The 20,826-nt window shown below is 37.7% G+C and overlaps 1 protein-coding gene across 5 annotated transcripts in view; it reads right to left on the bottom strand.

Moving 5' to 3' along the window:
• EXOC4 (exocyst complex component 4) overlaps positions 1-20,826 on the bottom strand; it is a 1,166,755-nt gene that overhangs the window by 845,017 nt on the left and 300,912 nt on the right. The gene's annotated exons all lie outside the window — the stretch shown is intronic.

Raw genomic sequence — 20,826 nt, 5'->3', positions numbered from 1 at the left:
AGGAAGGAAGGAAGGAAGGAAGGAAGGAAGGAAGGAAGGAAGGAAGGAAGATCCATCCTGAAGGCACAAACTGTCTTTAGGTAGGGAATAGGAAATCCACTTAAGGGAGATGTGGCCTTGTTCCAGTCCCTTAGGGCCACACAAACTGAATCTCAGTTTGATATAAAGTGAGATAGTTAGATAAGGTAGTCAAGCCTAAGGATCTTTCCAGCTTAAATATTATACAACTATTTGTTTCTTTTTGAAGGGAAAAGAACATATAGATGTTAGACTGTTCTCTAAAAGGATTCCCGTAGTGGCATTGAGAAAATCATGCCATGATGAGCACAAGAAATTCCATATACATAAATATGGAATTTCTCCATATTCTTCTTTATACATAATTTCTCAATTTCCATTGCCCTCCCTAAAATTTGCCTATTCCTCTGGATTCTAAAAGGTTAAAAAATGCTAAAGGAACATGTTTTAGTCTAACAAACATTTAGATCAAATAAAAATTTAAAATATTTCATTTAGTACTGGGTTTGAGGACAGAAAATTGGGTTAGATGACCACTAACAATTTTAATACATATTTAATAGAAAGAGTTATAAGCATAGACTTTCATAGCTATTTTTTTTTTTGCTTTTTTGGGAGGGAGACTGGGGTTAAGTAATTTGCCCAAGGTCACAAGGCTAGTTTTTGTGTTAAGTATCTGGAGCCAAATTTGAACTCAGGTCCTCCTGACTCCAGGGCTGGTGCTTTACTCACTGCATCACCTCGCTGCCCCGTTCATAGCTATTAACATAGCTTATCATGTAATGCAACCTGAAAAATGTTCTCCCTCTTTAGCAAGCAATTGTAAGACCTATGTACATAGTTTTTATTTCCAATCATTTTAAGAATACAATGACATGCTTCTCTATATATTCAAGGACTCCTCCTACCCAGGAGTTCTTTCAGCAGAAAGCCAGTTCTGGTAAAGATCCAATATATTAAAAGCCACATTTTGGTGTGTGTGTACATATATGTGTGTGTATATACACATACATGTATACATGCACATTTTATATATGTACATATATACATATATGCATATGAAAGACAGTCAATATTAGCTATGTCTAAATACTAATTTGCTGACCCTAGCTATCAAGTCAGAGTTCTGATGTCCACTTGTTCAACAGTTTGGTGAAAAATGGAAATCTAGTTCCCCTAGAAAACCTGACTGCTTTCCCTGTTATACAAAGATTATAGGGGCCACATATACAAAAGAAGCTACGCATCTACCTCCCTCTCCTCCAATTAGGCATGGATTTCCTGATTTATCCCTGTAACCCAGGATAATATCAGAACCCTGAGTCATGGTAAAAAGTAACTGATTCCTCCCTAACTATTCTTGACAAGGTTCCCATACTATCCATCCTTCATCCATTTTGATCAAAGGCTGGATCAAGATCTCACACCAATTCTCTTCTTTGAAATTAGATCAAAATGTGCAAAGAGAGGGATAAACAAGAGTTTTTCCTGAGTACCTATTGTACACTTACTACTAGAAACTAAGGGGGAAAAGATAAATGAAGGTCCCTAAACTGCATATGTCCATTGACTCACCCATCTCACTATGAGGCACATACTCCAAGGGGAGGAATTATAAAGGGAAGATCCCATATACAGCATTTGTATCAGCACTGTTTGTGTCACTGATCAATTCAAGAATGTATAAAAAAAAACTATGATATATAAACATAATGAAATATTACATCTTAAGAATTAACAAAAATTCAGAAATTCACCCAACATGGGAAAATTTGCATGAAGTGATACAGAAAAAAAGCAGTACATATAAAACGACATCAAAAAGGTAAATGACAATAGCAAAAAGCAAAAACCTCAGATTAATAGTAATTCACTGCCTTTGTACCCAAGAACCAATGATGAAACCCATATCCTTCTCAGAAGCAGGGAATCACTGGTGCAGAATACGCTGTCAAGGATGGCTGCTTTTTTTTAGTTTTTTTTTTAGCTTTTTTGCTTATTATAAGACATGACTCAAGGGAGTAGAGAAAAACAGAAATAAATCAATAAAAATATTTTAAAAGAAAAATAAATGAAGGCATAGATCCATGCCCTCAAAATAATTCCAATCTAATATAGATAGGAGATGATAACTCAAGATGTTGTTAAGTTGTTTGCATTCATGTCTAACTCTTTGTGACCCCATTTGGAATTTTCTTGGCAGAAATATGAGGCAGAGATTCCTCCTCCCGGTCATTTTATGAAAAAACTGAGGCAAATAGGGTTAAGTGACTTGCCCAGGGTCACACAGCCAGTAAATATCTGAGGCCAGGTTTGAACGCAGCGAAAAGAATCTTTCTGACTCCAGGTCCAGCACTTTATCCACTGCATCACCTAGAGGCTCCCATAACTCAAGAAGTACATCACAAAGCTGTGTCCTATCATAATAAAAATAATTAAGAGATCAGGAAAGATGTACATTTAATTCCATCTTTCTTCCAAACCTACTGCCCTACTGCATATGGCTGGTAAAGGATTTTATCTGACATCACATCAAATCTATAAATTATGAATTAAAATGAGGAAAGAAAGGGGGAGGGCAATAAGCATTTATATAGTGTCTACTATGTTCCAGGCACTGTGCTAAATACTACACAAATATCATCTCATTTGATCCTCGCAACAATACTAGGAGGTAAGTGCTATTGTTATCCCCAATTTACAGCTGAAAAAACTAAGGCAAACAGAGGATAAGTGACTTGCCCAGGGCCACACAGCTATTAAGTGTCCCATGTCAGATCTGAACTCAGATTTTCCTGAATCCAGGCCTGGCACTCCATCCAGAGTACACTAGCTGCCTCTAATGGGCAAGAGGAGGCAAGAATGTTAATCTAGTTGGATCAGCCACGACATGACCAGGCTCAAGCAATAAGGAATTGTCTACATTATGACCCACTGCACTAAGCTCCAAGTTAAATTCAGGCTAGTTAGCCTTAACTTCCATCAGCTATAACACTGTGCTAGAATTTTCATGAAAGACAAACAAAATTAATTTGTCTGGTAAACCTGTTTACCCGATTCTGGATTGCAAATTAAACAATACATAATTTACCACAGAATGTCAGGCTTAACTTTCATAATCAATAATCACTTCTGAATGAAGAGGAAGGGGTAAGCAGTTTGTTGGAATGTGACTACATCGAAACAAAAAGTATCAATGAAAAAGAAAATCATTTGGAGGAAATAATGATAATAATAATAAGCACCCTTGTGCCTATAAGCATCTTATAATGCCAATCTCTGTAGAAAATGTTGTAGAGGCATTTTTATGTCTGAAAAAATCATTTGTTTGTACAACATTCTGTGAGGAAGTTAGGAAGCAACTATTGCCATTCTTGTTTCCAAATGTAGAAACAAAGGCAAAAAGTATCAAAATAATCACTTAGGAATATAAAAAAAGGGGGAGACCAAGTGACTCGGTGAATAGAGCACCGGCCCTGGAGTCAGGAGGACCTCAGTTCAAATCTGGCCTCAGACACTTGACAGTTACTAGCTGTGTAACCTTACTCAAGTCACTTAATCCCAACTGCCTTGCCTTCACCCTCCAAAAAAAAAAGAATATTAAAAAAAAGGCTCATATGGAACACATACTCAAAGGACTTCTAGCATTATTTGCAGTCACATTGTTGATCAGTCAGCAAGTATTTATTAAGCACTTACCATGTTCTAGTCACTATAAGAAGTGCTGGAGATATAAAGAAAGGAGGAAGAAAAAGGGGAAAAAACCCTACCATGCCCGTCCTCAATAAAAGCACGTTCTAGGTGGCACAGTGGATAGAGTGCCAGGCCTGGAGACAAGAAGATTCATCTTCCTGAATTTAAATCTGATCTCAGACACTAGCTGTGTGACCCTAGACAAGTCACTTAACCCTGTTTGCCTCAGTTTCCTCATCTGTAAAATAAGCCAGAGAAGGAAACAGCAAACCACTCCAGTATCTTTGCCAAGAAAACCCCAAATGGGGTCATGACTGAAAGAGGTCCTTTTCAAGAACAAAGGACAAACAACAACAAAAATGTACTAACAGGTATTTAAATACAAGGCATTGTTATTTATGATATATACTAATATAATAATATACTATAATTATATAATAATATATAATACATATGTTGTATATAATAATAAATAATTATATAAAAATAAACTAAATTACGTGTGTGTATATATATATATATCTATGTATAAATAACTAGTTATATACAAGATATATACATATAAGATGAAAGTCATTTGAAATGGAAAGAAATTAGGAGCAGTGAAACCAAAAAAGACCTCCTGATGAAGATACCCGAGGTAAGTCTTGAGGGAAACCAGAGAAAGTTAGAGATAAGAAAGCAAAACTTTGCAGACATGAAGGACAGTCATGGCAAACAGAGAGAAATGGAAGATGGCATGTCATGTCTGAGCCATTACAAATAGGCCGGTGCAGCTCAATTATAAAAAACTCCTTTTAATTTTCATCAAAATACTTGCCATCATGTTTTCCCTTTCTGGTCCCTATATTTCCTCACGTGAACATACTTTTGTAATAAAATGCTACCTCTCATCCCCCTTTTGCCAAGCCAACTTCTTTTGCACAAAGTATCCCCCCTTCAGAACTATCCCCCAGTCCTGATTTCACCTCACCAAATTTCAGTGATACAACTAAGATCAAATTTGGCCCCTAGTGTTGGGACCTATTGATCCTATTTTTTGTTGCTGAAATTCTATATAGATGTTTGAGGCCTTTGGTTTTACTACAGTTCCCTTCCCTGGATTTTGTTTCCTGTCTGTGGGTATCCTATCTAGTAATCTTCTTACTTCTTTGTGACTGCTCACTATGCTATCTAATTTGGGGGATATACAGAGGCAATCTTCTCTCTCCTCCTGCTTTAGTTTTAAAGACTTTTTGTTTAAATTTGCAAACCCCTTGAAAACACCTTCTAACTAACTTTTGATATGTACACTTCATTTCTGCCAAGAATTTGTCAGCCCTATATTGTGTAAGTATGAGAACCAGGATTTGAACTGTGGTCATTTTATTCCAAATCCAGTCTTCTTTCTACTATACATAGCCCAAATCCTAGCTGTGATACTAGCTATATGTTCCTGGGGAAAATATATTAATTTTCTGGGCCTCAGTTTCCTCATCTGTAACAGTATAGTTGGACTAGATGATGTCTAACGTACCTTCCATCTCTAAAGTCCATGATCAAGCTGGAAAGGGTTAACAAGGGAGAACTTGAAGACTCACTTCAGTGTCATGCTGAAATTATAGCAACTTCTCCTACTCTTTGCAAGAGAGCTACCAACCCCATTAATAGTGTTCAGCATCCTGGTAACACTTGACTAATATAAACTATTAAAATCCTACAAAGGAATCTCAGTAGAATATGGCTTTCTTTTTTTAATTTTAAGAGCTAAGTAACCACAACTAATTAGTTCTAGACAGAATCTCAAACAAAACTGACTCCCCTAATGAGTTCTCATCTGCCATTCCACGCCAAAGCTACAAATCAGTATCATCAGGTCCTGACATCAAGTCTTGACATAGGGCACCCATCAATGACTACAATTTGGATGTTGCATCCTGTCCCCCACCCAGCTTTCAAATAAAACTGGCCAAACAAAACAATCTATCCTAGTAATGATGCCAGTAGCAGACCAATAACTGTTCGATGGTCTAGAAGCAGGAATGGAGAACCCTCGGCCTCAAGGTCACATGTAGCCTGCTCTCTAGGTCAAGTGTGGCCCCTTGACTGACTCCAAACTTCAAAAAACATAGGATTTGTTCTGTAAAACTTGGACTCAGTCAAAAGGCTGCACCTAAGGACCTAGAAGGCCCCATGTGGAGTCAAGGCCACAGATTCCCCATCCCTGGTAGTGTTAGGTTGACAAATTGCCACCAATAGAGTTGCTTAAAAATAAACAGTGTTCTCACACTCCTCACTTCATTACACATACCTTTCTTCTCCTTGTGCTGGCTGGAAACAGTACCCAACGCCAGACCCACCCTAACCTTGCATTTTGGACTAATATGTGAATGACTTAGAAAATCCTTAAATTACCAGTGCATACTAGAATTGCTCCATGCATCCTTAATTTGATTTGTCATTGGCAACACATCATCATTAGCAGCCTCCCAGTGGACAGGCTGGTCTTCTTCAATTTACTGAGTAGCTGTCTCCTACATATATTAGGGTTCCCAGCATTTTGTCCATCAACAGTTTTGCCTTGTGCTTTATCTATTAACGCCATAAGAGGCTGAGATCTGCATATAAAGGAGAGACTGGCATGATAATTTGGCAAGGTTATGTAGAAATTTGCTTCATTTCAATAAATGAGATTCTAAACCACAGCAAAGATTCAGTATCAGCATCAGGATGCAAAAGGTAAACATGGCAGCTTTGGAGCATGTTAAATCAGCACAAAGATCAAAAACACCTTAATTTTTCTACAAGCCAAGCTCATATTCTTAACAGATTATGTCAGCCTGAACACTCAATGAAATGCAAATGCTAGTGAAACCTCCATCAGTTCAATTACAGAGCTAAAACAGAAGGTGGCAACAAAGCAAGGCCCACGTTACAGCATTTTTTTAAAGAAAATCTGAACACGACCATGAGGGTAAGGTCTGTTATGTCATTTGGATTCCCTCTGCTCCACTGCCACAAGCTATCCCTTTAACCGAAGCCTGCCATCATGAAAAAATGTGCAATTGGTTCCCAAAGAGAAACAGAGCAAAAACCCACCCTTACTACTAGAAAAACAAATCTTACTAGTTACATGATTTTAGGAAAGTCAATTAACCTCTCTGGACCTCAGTTTACTCAACTATAAAACGAAAAGTTAGTATTGGATGATCCCTCTGAGATCTAAACGCTAGGAAAATTAGACAAGTCAGTATATTCTTTCCCCACAAAAGGGTTCACACTCATGTTACTCATAAAACTAGCCAAAATGTGAAATATGTGAATGACTTGTAAATAAACAGGAAGATTAAAAGGTAAGATTACTTTTATGTCAAAATATCTCCTTTCAAAGTCAAAAAGAAACTAAATCTAGTCTAGTAAATGTTCCATGCATCCAGTGGTCAGACTTCCAGCAATACAGCTTGAAAGCCAAAAGTAAAAAGGTCCAAGCAGCATGTATGACAAAGACAGGCACTTCAGTATTTTAGAGATGGCTATATCCATCCTTACTTATTTCTTTACTTCATATCATATACATAAAGTTAAGGTCATTGATTTGACAAGTTTTGAGGGTTTATTGTTTGCTTTTTAAATTTCTGATCAAGTTTCCATTAGTCAATCAAGAAACACTTATGAAAGGGCTTACTACATGCCAGGAACTTTTCAAAGGGTTAGAAATACAAAGAAAGGCAAAAACATCTCTCAGTCTCTTGCATGTGAATTTCTGCAGTGGAAACTGCTTTTGCACTTAAAATCTAATCACAAGAGGCACCTGAGTTAGCTGGGGTGCCACAGCTAGAAGAACAAAGAAAGGTAGATCAAGCTCCCAACAGTTACAACTGCTGCCTCTGTGCCTGTGTCTTTGTAATCCCAGCAGTCAGCATAGTGCTTGGTGCATAGTAGGGCATTTATAAACATTTGTTGAAAGGCTCTCAGAACCCATGATAGAGCCTGACCTACAACAGCTGACTCTAAGAACTGCCTACCTTCTATGTCTCCAGCCTTTGAGTAAATAGAAGAAATGAAGTAGGAAAATTACTTGCATTACGGTCAAAATGGTAACCAATACATAAAGCAAAATAAGGGTGTTGAAAATAGGATGCAACAATTGGTGGAAGGAAGTGAAGGCCCTCAGGGGCCCAAGGAAGGAGCCCAGGCCCTTGGAGGTTACTATTTCCAATACCTGGAATGTCCTCCCCCTTCCCCACTTCATCTGATAAATTCCTACCCATCTTATAAATTCCATTTCAAAAACTTTTTTTTCCATTATTTTCCTAACACTAAATTCCCCATTGAATTTCACCTGGAGCTTTGGTTTTGAAATGAATACACTATAATGCAGAGTATTATCTACTTCAGTGTTTTAATACTAGACAAAACTATAAGCTCCTTGAGGGCAAGGGCTGTGTTTATGCCTCTTCCTAGGGCCTGGCTCAATGATCTTATAAACGTCAGTGGTTCAGTAAGTGTTTACTGAAAAAATGCTAAAGTACTCTTATATCCTCTGACATGCTAAATACCTGCTTCTACCTGTATTTCTTGTTTTTGTTTTGGGTTTTTTTTTTTTTTTTGCTTTTTGGAGAGGGGAAGGTAGGGCAATTGGGGTGAAGTGACCTGCCCCAGGTCACATGGCTAGTTTTGTGTTAAGTGTCTGAGGCTGGTTTCAAACTCAGGTCCTCGTGACTCCAGGGCTGGTGCTCTACTCACTGTGCCACCAGCCTCCCCTTCTACCTGTATTTCTGGTGTGAAATTTTTGCTTAAGTACTACTCTGACAAGTTAAAAAAAGAGTCAGAGATTACAAACACCCCATTAGAAATCAAGGAATTTCACGTCCTGGGACTGTCTGAAGGGGGAGATATGTTTGGCCAGAAGCTTTTTATGGCCTCTAAAATCACACTACAAAGGAAGTAAATCTTCTCAAGCTCCACTTAAGGAGAGCCCTTCCTATGGTTATAGGACTCCTACATAGTGAACCACCAGGCATTTTACTCACCCTTGAGCTAAGATTCACATTCAAACCTTCCTGGGGCACCAGAGGACTCTACAGTGAGGCTGGGATAGTAGTGTGTCAATCACAGAGGGGCAGCAGTAGAGCATTATGGGAAGAGTCCAGCTCAGGAGACAGGAGACCTCAGGAGGTCACCATCTGCTTGCCATGTGACCTAGAGCAAATGACTTTGTTCGTCTGCCTCAGTTTCCTTAGCCACATAAAGGAAATGATAATACCGATACACCGTATCTCACAAATACCAATATGCCATATCTTCCTTGTCATGAAGATCAAATGAAACAGACATGTGAAGAAGCATGACTTGTTTCTTTGCCGCAGACCTATTTACATCTTCATAGACATACATGCCAATAACAAGGATTTCTTTATTCAGAGACCCCTGAATGTCCTATTTAGAAGTTATGTAACAATACCAAGAGCTGTACATAATGGAAAATATTACCTCTACCTTATCCCACCAAGAATAAAACCAGAGATATTAATTATACTTCAAATTTATAACGTAGCAGGTACATATCATCACACAGCTCTACTATTCCCATAATGGAGAACCACAAAATGTTTTAAAGAAAACTGTTATGTGCTAAAAAGTAAGGCCAAGCAGATGGCCTCTGGGTCTTTCCTCTTGCTTTTCCCAATCAGGAAGACAAGGACTCAGAATGCTAATCTTACCTCTATACTAATTCCCCCAAGGACTCAAAAGAAAGTACTATAATTCAACCTCCAGATCAACTTCTTGATTTTAAGATCGAGTCTTCCTCTACGTCTTTCAGCAGAGTAATGTGAAAAACCTACCAATAAACAACTGTATAGGGCTTTGCAAAGAGAAAAGGTTAAAGTAGAACATTTTTATTACCCTGTATCAAAATCCACCCAATTAATAGAGTGACCTCATTCAATCTAGTCCAGATACAGCCACATGTTAATGGTGGGAATAAAATATTTTCTCTCTACAGTTCTCAGCAAAGTACTCTGGTACCCTCTGGGAGGAACACTGCTACATAAATATAAGTTATTATTATAATTATCATAATAATCCTTATCTGACTGTGCAGCTATAGATTCCTTTAAAAAGGCATATAAATAAAAAAGAGACAAATAAAATGATTAAGAGACATTCAAAGCTTCACATGCTGAAATAGGTTTAGAAAAGGAAAAAAATATATTATTTTAGTCACAAGTCTTGTGACTGTCAGCTAAAGTGCTCCAAAACTACTCTCATTGGCTTGGTTTGCAGTGCTTCACTGCAATTATGAATTGACTTCTATGGGCTGATAAATCAGAACTTGGATAAGTGATTTTCAAATCTCATCTGTGCAATTTTAGTTTGAGGCAAACTGTTATTTTTTTTTTCAAAAACTTCTTTAAAAAAATAAACCTAAGTTCATAAAAATATGAGCTGTCACAGAAATACCTTCCTGGCTAGCTTATGCCACCAGGGAAAAGCTGCTATTCTTATATTAATAATTCTTCCCAGAATTAATCAGTCATTGTACATTAGAACCAGCAGCTGGAGTGTTTTGAGTGATAATGAAACCTGTAACAAGGCATCTTCAGCCGTCTTTTCAAGACAATAAGGGAATTAAAATTTCAATTTAAATGCAGAGGTTTGAAACACGCTTCAGTGGCAAAATTACTTCAATTAATGTGAGTGGAATACAAAAGACAGACTGCAGAAATGTGATGCAGCAACCAGAAATTATGTCATTAATGTGCTTGCATCCACCCAGCACAATGACTGCAAAGGTCTAATTTAGACTGTACATATCACAAAGCTACAGGCAACAATATTAATCAAGTCTCCGATTTCAACGTTGAGGGAAACAGGCTTCTTGTCGGATCACTTCTAGCTTTTCATAAGCCAACAGCAACTGTTTACCTTGAAGAAGGAAACAAAGGGACAGGCCTATTTGCAAACATTCCTAGCCATGACAATTTAATTATTTCATACAATACTTGAGTTACCACATCAAAAGCAAAAATACAAAATCCAGTCAAGACAATGCATATATCATTTCGATGTTGAAGGGGTGATAAGAGGAGCTGGCAATACCCAGTGCCAACTCACTGATTTATTTACTTTGGATTTAGTAACCTTCCTCTTGATAGGGATTACATTCACTGGGCATCCTATGTAATGGACTTTTATCTTCCTTGAAATGAAAGATACAAAATCTTTTGATAAAAAAGTAAAAGGAGAAGAAGTGAAATCTAAGAACTAAACTATGTTTTGTCTCATTTTCCTCATGGTATCTTTCAGCAAAGACTTCTATTTCATTCCTTGAGAGGGCATAAGTAGATTTTGCTTCTAAAAGTATACTGAGAGGGAAAGAAATCTGATTTTTTTTTCCCCGTGGAAGGCTTGTAGAAGGCCCATTACTACCCTTTGTTTCCTTTTCTCCATAGTCCTAGAGAATGAGGATGAGACCAAAGGTCCCTCTTCTAAGCTCACTTTGGGCCATTTCCTCCAAGAAGTAAGTCTTCATTTTTTAAAAAAAATTATGTAGCAACTACATAACAAATCATTATGAACATTTATCAATGTGGAGGGGGAAAAAAGGGAGGAAATATTAAATGGTGATCTAGAAAACCAGCCAGCATATAAGATGGACCAATAGCTTCTAAAGGAATGGTCATGTTGGGTACATGTTCTATATCATGCCTCAGTCAAAACAATGAATCTTAACTGATGTTAAGCTTTTCAACATAGATTAATCCAAGCCCAAATAACAAAAATTGCCACAAAAAATACCTACAGGTAAGGGTAACTGGCCTATAAAATGATGGGTAATACTAGTTCTAAGATTCTAGTTCATATTTCCTGACATACTCACTAATTAAAACCAATGTTACCCATATCCCAGCAGTCTTCTTCACTCTGGCAAAACCTTTAACTCTTCAGTCTCCTCCTCCAATTGATGAGTTCATCCCTCAATCTCCATTTTAGGAAGTACCCAAACCAACCATGTTCACTGCAAACACAGTTCAGTCCAAAGACTTCTCTCGACTCCATTTGGGTACCTACACAGGTACCTCCTATGACTGACGCCTCCAACTTTTCAGTTCCCTTTTTTGTGTTGTTTTCCCTCACTAGAATATAAATTCCTTGAGGGCAGGGACATTTGGGGGAGAGGGTTGCTCGCATTTATATTTTCAGCATTTAGCACAGATCCTGGCAATAAGTGCTTAATAAATTCTTTAGCTATTTTTCCATCTACACATATCCCATATCTTAAATCTTTGTTCTGAGTGCTGAATCACTGGAATAAGAAAATTAGCATGTGGTAGCAGAGTCTTTACAATTATACATTAGCCAAAAAAATTAACACAAAATATGTTAGAAATTTGGTTGTCACCAAACTGTGTATACCCTTTGGTCCAGCAATACCACAACTACATCTATATCCCAAAGAGATCATAAAAAAGGGAAAGGGACCTATGGGTACAAAAATATTTATAGCAGTTCTTTTTGAGGAGGCAAAAAAATTGGAAATTGAGGGTATGCTCATCAAATAGGGAATGGATAGACAAGCTGTGGTATATGAATATTAATGGAATACTACTGTGCAAAAATGATGAGGAGACTCATTTCAGAAAAACCTGGAAAGAGTTGTATGAACTCATCCAAAGTGAAATGTGCAGAACCAGAAGAACATTGTACACAGTAACAGCAACATTGTAGGATGATCAACTCGGATAGACTCAGCTCTTCTCAACAATACAATGATCCAGGACAACTACAAAGGACTCCTGATGGAAAAGGCTGCTCACGTCCAGAGAAAGAACTAACAGACTCTGAATACAGATCAAAGCATACTATTTTCACATTTTTTGTGTGTTTTTTTCCTTTTGGTCTGTTTCTTCTTCTACAACTATAACTAATATGGAAATATTTTACATGATTGCATATATATATATATATAAGCTATATCAAATTGCTTACCATTTTAGGAAGAGGAGAGGGGAGGGACAGAGAAAAATTTGGAACTCAAAATTTTGTAAAAGTGAATACTAAAAATTTTCTTTACATTTAATTGGGAGAAAAAATAAAATACTATTAAAAAAAAGTCTGGTTGCCAAAGTTTGGCTTTAAATGGTTGCCAGGCTGATTTTTCATAATATTAATTTAACATGATATCTATATTTTTGTTTCCAGAATAAAATATTTTTTCCAACAGTATGTCATAAAAGCAGAACCATTCTTTGTTTTAATTCTGGTGAAACTATCCATCTTTGTTCATATCTTTTAAGCAATTATCTATTGAAGAATGGTTTTTATTTTCTTACACATTTCTATCAACTTCCCAAATATCTTGGATATCAGATATTTATCAGAGAAATCTTCTGCAAAGAATTTTTCCCCCAGCTAACAATTTCCTCTCTCCCTCCAACCTTTTATGTATAGGCAGTTCATTTATCCATTTGGAGCTGATTGTGTTATATAGTATGAGATACTAATCCAAACCTGATTTCAACAACTGCTTTCCAGCTTTCCGAGTATTTTGAGTTAAATACTAAGTCCTTAACGCAGTAATTGGTGTCCTTGGTCTCATCAAACACTATGCTACTATAGTCAATTGTTTCTGAATCTTGTATACCTAATTTGTTCTAATCATCAGCTTTTATATTTTCTAACCAGGACCAAATAGTTTGGATGATTACTGTCTTGCAGGATAGTTTAAGATACGGTACTACTAGTCTCCTTCTTTTCCCACTTGTTTTATTATCACTCTTGATATTCTTAACCCTTTGTGTCTCCAGATGAACTGTTATTATTTTTTTTAGTTCCATAAAGTTAATATATGTAGCATGATTGGCACTGGATCACAATACTAATTCAGGTAGTATTGTCATTTTCATTATATTGGTACAGTCCAACCATGAACAATTAACCTTTCCAATTATTTAGGTCTTTATTTTTGTAAAGAAGGTTCAATAGTTTTTGTATTTTTGTCTTGTTAGTTGGATTCCCAAATATTTTGTACATTCACTGTAATTATTTTAAATGAAATTTTCCTTTCCATCTTACTGTCAAGTTTTGTTGACAATATACAGAAAAGCTGATGATCTATTAGTTATTTTATATTCTTCTACTCTCCTATTTCAACTGATTTTTAGTTGACTCTAAATGTCATCCATGTCATCTACAAAAAGCAATGTTTTTTGCTCTTTTTTTGCCTGTCTTTTTTTCCCCTCAGTTCCTTTTCTTACTGCTATGGCTGGCATCTTTAAAACTACATAGAAATGACAACAGATATCCTTATTACGACTAATCTTATTGCAAAGGACTCTAGTTTTTTTTCTGAATACACATACCACTAGCTCTTGGTTTTAACAGACACTACACGCCATATTAATAAAAGATTAATTTATTCCTGTTTTTTAATATAAAGAGGTGTTAACTTTGTTTGTACACTTTTTTTCTGTCTCATGTTTTCCCACCACCATCTCTTTCTTTGCATTGTTAACCCAGCCTACCTATGTCCATATCTTATCAACTTATCCACATCATATCAACTGACTTCAAGAGCCAATTCTAATCTTAATTCTATAAATTTCTCCCTGACCAACCTTTTCTACAGTGATCTCTCCTTCCTCTGAATTCTAATAGCAGTTACTGACCATACTAATCATTTGGGAATTGTTCATTATACCTTCTCATATTGTTAGACATATTTTCATATATGATATCCCCAATTAGACCAACAATTCTTTAAAGACAGTAGCCTTGAAAGTCTCAAGCTTTTTGACACTTTCCTCTATGCCCCACCCTTCTATCCTACTTCCACCACCCAACCCCACCCCCAGCATTTAATAAAAACTAACTTTGAAAAAAAATTTAAGAACCTCTACAGTTCAGACTGAAATGGATTCCTATACACTACAGCAGAATAATATCAAGTTGTTTCATGATTAACAAATTGATAAAGTTCTCCTAACAAGAATATGCATAAAAGGTGCATAATCAGCTTAGAGAAATATTTGAGGATATTAACCTATCTCTCTATTCCCCTAAAAGGGAGCTCATGCTCCCCTGAGTTCACATGATGGCAATAAGACCGTGGAAGCCAAGCTACTGCAATCAAGTTTATAAAGGTAGGATAATGTTAACCAAAATAGATCTCTAAATTTAATTCTACATCAGTAGTTCTCAAACATTTTCAGTCAAGGGCCTCTCTTTGGCATAGGAATAAATGTCACAGACATCATCTGAGTCTACCCTTTCCTCTCTTCCCACCAACAAATCTCAAGTGTTGATTCCAGAACCTTACACCAAAATGACTATAATGTTGCTGGCATCAAACCTCTTCTACTAATATATTCCCTCTGTCCCATTCCCTTCACATACACCCCCATTCAAACAGATGATAGTGAATTTGGGCCAATATCCTTCACCAGGTTAACAGCCATCAAGGAATCCATTAATTAGGCCATTTTATACTTATTTGTTAACTGGAAACAGCTGTCTGCTAAAATGTACTCTCAGGTTTATTAAAAGCATCCATGCCTGTTGATGGAAGATGGCGCTTGAATTTTATAAGTACTTGAAAAAGTACAAGCCATTTCTTAGCAAGGGCTCACCTTTACCAACGTCTATGTACTAAAAGCTTTGTAACTTAAGGTAGCTTATTACCTTAATGTTGCCTGAAAGAACTATAAACAGAGTCCTGATGAATGAATTTGCCAAGAGTTTCTTCCCTAGGATGAATAGTCCAAATTCTAATAACAACAAAATTTTTTATCACAGCCTTCCATGTCATCTACTTGTCCTAAAATTTAGAGCAGAAAGGGACCCAACATCCTTATTTTACAGATGAGGAAACTGAGGTCCTGAGGGGTAAGTGCCCTAGTTTAAAGTAGTAAATAGAAGAATTCAGATTTGAATCTAAGTCCTTCAATTCAAAATCCAATACTTTTTCCACTCTAGCAATGTGTGTGTATAATGCAGAAGCAGGTAAGCTTTCCCAAATAGACAGCCTTCAGAGGCAACTTCAATGTAGACAATGCTGACTACACATGTGCAAGATCCTGGCTACACCTGGGATATACACTTTTGGACTGGAAGGGCGTTTAAACATCATCTAATCCAATCTGAAGCATCACAATGTGAACCAGCTTGCTCAGGTTGGGCCCTGGCTACACATTGGTGATTGATTACCTTCATCTAGTATAGTTCTTATCACAAAGAGTATATTGAACCTTGAAGGAGAAAAATCTGGGTTCAAATACTTCCTCTGACACTTATTAGCTAGATGGCCTTTGACAAATCACTACCCCAGTCTCAGTTTTCTACTCTACAAAAGAGATTTAAGACACCTGTAGTAGCTACCACACTGGGTGATTATGAGGTGTGAGTGAGCTCATGTAAACAAAGCACTTAGCAAATGGAAAAGTGCTATGAAAATGTTACATATTACTATTGCTACTCTGGTGGAAATCATCAGGTAAATATGACCCAAAAAATGAAGCAAGGGCAAAGCACTCTTTTTAATCCTTTGCATGTCCTTGCTCCACTTACTCAACAGGGCCTTTAAAAAAGACTCTATACTTCTGTTTTCAACCTCTTTAATCCCCTCATTTGTCAGGTCCCTTAAAAAGGAGTCCCTTAAAAAGCACAAAGAAATCTCACCAATTCACCTTATTTACATGAAAACACATGCACCATCTAGTGGTAAAAAGAGATAAAAGTTCAAGACTTACCTAGGGGTTTCTAACCAAAAGAATTCATGGTACACCAAAGTTAACCATTTGTCTGCCATTCTGTTCTTCCATTCCAACTCCCAAAAACATGACCAAAAAAAAAGTAGGAACTGACTTAAAAGGTCTTAATTCAATAGGGTCAAATGAATGCAGCAGAGCTGACAAGGGAAGCATGCCTGCACTATCACTCCCTATTGTGAATCTCTAGCTTCTATTCTCCTTCAAGAGACAATTCAATTCAATGAAACAAATATTTACTAAGCACCTAGTGCAAGACATGCCCTCAGTAAAGTAGGAGGTAGAGTGATCTACTAAGAGAGAGAGGACGGGAAAGGCCTTGAAGGACTGAGGTGAGAGGAGGTTTAAAACACAGCTATGACTTGAGTATACATACAGTCAATAAGGGAAAACTAAGAGTATTTCCAGGCCATGGTTGTGGCAAATCCCTAAACCTCCTCAACCCCTCCAAAAAGGTAAGCTGATTTTCCCACAAAAAGCACTGAAATTGTTCTCGAGATTTAATGGCTCAAAGGACTAAGGCTGGGCCACTGATGCTCCTACTCATCTGAATACAGAAGAGGAAGGACAGAAAAGACTGTCTTCTCCTTCCAGCTTTCTCATGAAAGATTTTCCCTGCCCACTTGGGTCACATAATAAGAGTGAAAACCAATTCTTCAAATGGGAATGGCAGAACGGATACCAATGGCAAGGAGGCCTCTAATACTAACCCTCTGCACAGGACAAGAGCACCAGCAGGGGAGAAGCCTTCTCTTTCCCCTCCTTCTTTAACAGAGGCAGCCCTCCCTCTCCTAGCACAGACCTGTGGCTGTTGAGCCACTGATTTCACATTGATAATGCCAGTAGCACTCAACCACAGAGAATGGTAGCTGCCATTTCCTCGGGGCAGTGACATTTATATTAGCAAAGATATGTAACAACACAAGACAGTATATTTAAGATTCTCCATTCCTCTTCCTTCTACCTTACCCCTAACAAATGGAGGACAATGCTGATTTTCCTAAAAGTGTGAATATAACAAAGAGAATATAGAGGAGAGATGAGTTAGAGAGGAAAACCACCTGAAAGGAATGAAGTGGAGAAGCAAACAAACATTTGGTGTCAGTAAGTCAGTCTTCCTTTACGCTGAGTTGAAATCTGCCTCTCCACAATTTCCAGCCTCTGATCTTACAAGTAACCTTTGAGGCTAAGCAGAATAATAATAATGAATTCTTCTCAGGTCCCATCCTTCCTGATCTCTCTAGTCTTTGACACTGCTGGTCACCCTCTTCTCCCTGTTACTCTCTTCTCTCTGGGTTTTCATGAAGCGGCTCTCCGGGTTCTCCTCCAACCTAAAAGCTACTTCTGAGTCCTCTCTGCTGGGCCTTCATTCAGATCATGTCTACCAACCATGGGTGTCTCCCAAGATTCTTTTCTGGACCCTCTTCACTTCTCCATGGATTCAGATTCTCAGAGCTATCTGTCCAGTGGACCTCCAGTCTCGTATCTTCAGCTGCCTATTGGCCATCTTAAACTAGATATCCTATAAACATCATAAACTCAACGTGTCTGAAATTGAACTAATTTTATTTCCCAGAAAATCACTTCCCCTGCTTCCAAATTTCCCAATTATTGTGAATGGTACCACTATCCTCCCAGTCACCCAGGCTCACAACCTAGGCATCATGCTTGACTCCTCATTTACAATATTATCACTCTTCCCACATCTAATCAGTTGCCAAATCTTGTCATTTCTATCCTGGCAATATCTTTTGTATACACCTCCTTTTTTCCTCTGTCACCACCCTAGTGTAAGTGGGAGAGGAATGAGACTTTAATTTTTTTTTTCTTTTTGGAGGGGGAAGGCAGGGCAATTGGGGTTAAATGACGTGCCCAAGGCCACAGGGCTAGTAAGTGTTAAGTGTCTGAGGTCACATTTGAACTCAGATCCTCCTGACTCCAGGGTCAGTGCTCTGTTCACTGTGCCACCTAGGCTCCCCCCCCCCATTCCCAAGGAATGAGACTCTTACAAACAGCTTTAACAAGGTTCTTCAACCTAAATACCTTAATTATTCTCAAGTTATCTACACATGGTCTACATTCGAGTCCTCATGATCCTGTTCACATTCTTGTGGACACAAATCAATTGATCAATTTCCCCTCTAAAACATAATCCCCACAAGAGGACCCTATAGTGGGACTGTCACTGTCCTTGTACTGGACACTATCCTGCACTCCAGCCTCAGATCCTCTCAGTACTCTGGACGAGTCAACTCAGTGCAGGAGCAGGATGGCTGGCCAGCCCCTCGATTCTAAGCCCACATTAACAAAGTGGTAATGGGTCTGACGTGCACCACGCCTTCCACTCAAATTCCCTCTACTGTCAAGTTCCTATAACAGAGACGTGAATTTTATATTTAAATATGATTCTGAAAATGCTGTAGGGTGTTTTTAACAATATAATTCCAATTTTATACCAACTTTATTGGATTCTCTGACAGAAAACAAACGTTTCCTCTGTCAAGATTAGTAGTGGCTACCTTAGGCTTACCCATCCACCTGATTTTCCCACCTGCTCTCTCTGTTTCAAATATCACCCCACTATGCACCTGGGGGTTGAGGGAGGATGTCTACAAAACAGTTTATGAAAACCCCCTGCCATAAAGTATACTCAGGTTCCATTATATTGTAGGCTCACTAGATGCCAACAAAAGGATGGTCTCCCAGAGATGAATCTGTCTGGCCACATCAACTCATGAAGATGGCTTACTAAGTTCTCAAGGAGCTTATGAACTGGACCAAGTGACATCATGGATCCTTTTAAAGATTACAGTACATTCCTTTTAAAGATTATAGTAGGGGCGGCCAGGTGGCACAGCGAGTAAGAGCGCCGGCCCCAGCGTCGGGAGACCTGGGTTCGGTTCTGGCCTCAGATACTCGGCACCCACACAAAAATATAACTGGCCGTGTAACCTTGAGCAAGTTACTTAACCCCGATTGCTTAAAAAAAAATTATAGTAAATGAGCCAGGGTCTATATATACATACTATGTATATACAGTACAATCCTATGACTCTTCAGTTGCTCAAGATTAGCTAGCTGTCACCTACATAAATTTCTACCCTATATCATCTCCTATAGTCAGTACCTAAATATAAAGTAAAGCTTATCAAGGCCTTGTCGAGATTTTCCCAAAGTAATATAAATCAAGGAGTCAGAGATAAAGAGAAGTCTTTTCAATATTTGACTTTTAATTAGTAAGCAGATAAGACTTACCTTACTTAGTACAAACCAGAAATACGAAATCTCAAAAGGGATAAAGATCTGATCTGAAAAAAATTTCAATCACCCACTTACTATGACTACACTTGAAATTGGACCTAATTCAAAACTGGACCACATAAAGGTGTTTCAACAACAAATCTGTTTTATCCTGTCCTCTGTTTTTTTCACATCACAACTTTAATTGGCATGTTTCTTAAAAATAAAGGAGCTCATGCCCTCAGAAATCACATATGTGTTGGCAGGAAGTAACAACCTGGAGAACACAAAAATCATCTCTTCCTTTCCTCTGAGCTCCCATGAGATTTGGTGTCTTTTCACACCTCTCTGACTTCCTAAATTACAAGAAAGTCATGTCCATATCTTAACTCTCCTACTAGACTATAATCTTGATGAGTGCTAACACTATACCTTATTCTCTTATTCTTCCTTGCCTCAAACATGAAAGATGTTTTGCAGGAATGGAAAAAAAAAAAAGGTACTTGATCCAAAAAAAGAAATAAGTCTATAATACCCTCTATAAGGAATGTAACAAAGAAAAGCTTTCATATTTGAACACCCATATAATATATATGTATTCAGAATCCATAAACCAATGCTAAAGTAAGAATGACCTCCATTAGGATTCCTGTTCAACTGTATTACACATGATATCACCTTGAGCAAGTTACTGGGAATCAACATTTCTAGAACTACTCCCAAGGGCAGCCCACTATTAACCTAGAATAGCTATGAAAATCGACCATTCATTCCTTATCCCATAAGCAGGTTATAATCCATGACAGGATGTCACAGCACCTCTCACCCTATGGCTACCAAATATCCTTAAAAGCATCTCATAAAGGACTTTTATCAAAATGCTTCTTGAAAGTATGAATAAATTAGACGGCAGAAATAAGACACTAGGGGCTTGCTTAGATCATTTAACCTTTTCCCCTTCCAGGCACTTTATGTCCAGTCCATCCAATTTGGCATAACAAAGAAATAGGGCCTCCATTCTTTCAAAGAAAGATAACTATAGTGTTAACATGTAGTTCTAGAACTGTTGACTCTAAAAGCAGTTTTGAGTTCATGTGGCCTGTAACCATGAACAATTCTTAGTTGG

This window comes from Petaurus breviceps, unplaced genomic scaffold (assembly GCF_028583685.1).
Source record: "Petaurus breviceps papuanus isolate PSGF00001 unplaced genomic scaffold, PetGlider_PUasm1.0 181, whole genome shotgun sequence".
NCBI classification, from domain to species: Eukaryota; Metazoa; Chordata; class Mammalia; order Diprotodontia; family Petauridae; genus Petaurus; species Petaurus breviceps.
This window is presented reverse-complemented; position numbering and strand designations above follow the sequence as displayed.